A 1,069-nucleotide genomic window follows, 5' to 3' on the forward strand; every position below is an offset into this window, starting at 1 on the left:
AACCTTTGTGTATTTAATACCTTGCTTTAAATGTTGCTTTTGAGTTAAAATCTGGACTAATCCATTTGTTGCCTAAGTTTCATGGTCTTGCAGATGAGGATCCACATAAGCATTTAAAGGAATTTCATGTTGTGTGTTCCAGCATGAAACCTCAAGGAGTTTTAAAGGATAAAATCAAGCTTCGAGCTTTTCCCTTCTCACTGGAAAGCACAACTAAGGATTGGTTGTATTACCTTCCTTCTGGATCTATCAACTCATGGAATGGGATGAAGCAGATATTTTTGGAGTAGTATTTTCCTGCTTCCCATGCTGCCAACATAAGAAAAGAAATTTGTGGGATCTGGCAGTACAATAGAGAGAGTTTGTATGAGTATTGGGAGTGATTTAAGAAGCTGTGTGCAAGTTATCCCCATCATCAAATAAGTGAGCAGATGCCGATTCAGTATTTCTATGAGGGACTTCTACTAATGGACTGCAGTATGATAGATGCTGCTAGTGGAGGACCTTTGGTTGACAAGACAGCAGAAGAAGCAAGGAGGCTGATTGCTAACATGGTAGCAAACTCTCAGTAGTTTGGAATGAGAATAGATCACACACCTAAGAAGGTTAATGAGGTAAGCACATCTAACCTTAAGAAAAAGATTTTTGATTTAACTTCTTTGGTGAGGCAATTGGCTGCAGGGAACATGCAAACGGTTAAGGTTTGTGGAATTTGTTCGGGTTCGGGTCATGCTACTAACATGTGTCCTACGTTATAAGAGGATGAATCAATGCAACATGTTAATGCAGTAGGAAATTATGGACAGCCACAACTCAGATATGATCCCTTTTCTAATACTTATAATCCAGGATGGCGAGATCATCCCAATCTGAGTTATGGGAATCAACTGGTGCAAATCCAATACCAGCAGCAAAGACCATAATTGAATCAACCATCTCCACCTCCCTCAAATCAAGGTATGTCACTCGATGAAATTGTTAAGGCTTTGGCTAACAATACACAATAGTTTCAACAGGAGACCAAAAATAGTATTTAAAACATAGAGAGGCAGATTAGTTAGTTGGCCTC

General features: G+C 39.2%; 1 non-coding gene across 1 annotated transcript; it reads right to left on the minus strand.

Moving 5' to 3' along the window:
- Positions 1 to 314: 314 nt before the first annotated feature.
- Positions 315 to 421, minus strand: LOC131182707 (small nucleolar RNA R71). Its single transcript, XR_009150968.1, has one exon. It is a non-coding gene; the product is annotated as a small nucleolar RNA R71 (small nucleolar RNA).
- Between the last annotated feature and the right edge of the window lie 648 nt (positions 422 to 1,069).

The sequence above is a fragment of the Hevea brasiliensis genome, chromosome 8 (assembly GCF_030052815.1).
Source record: "Hevea brasiliensis isolate MT/VB/25A 57/8 chromosome 8, ASM3005281v1, whole genome shotgun sequence".
Taxonomy (NCBI): Eukaryota; Viridiplantae; Streptophyta; class Magnoliopsida; order Malpighiales; family Euphorbiaceae; genus Hevea; species Hevea brasiliensis.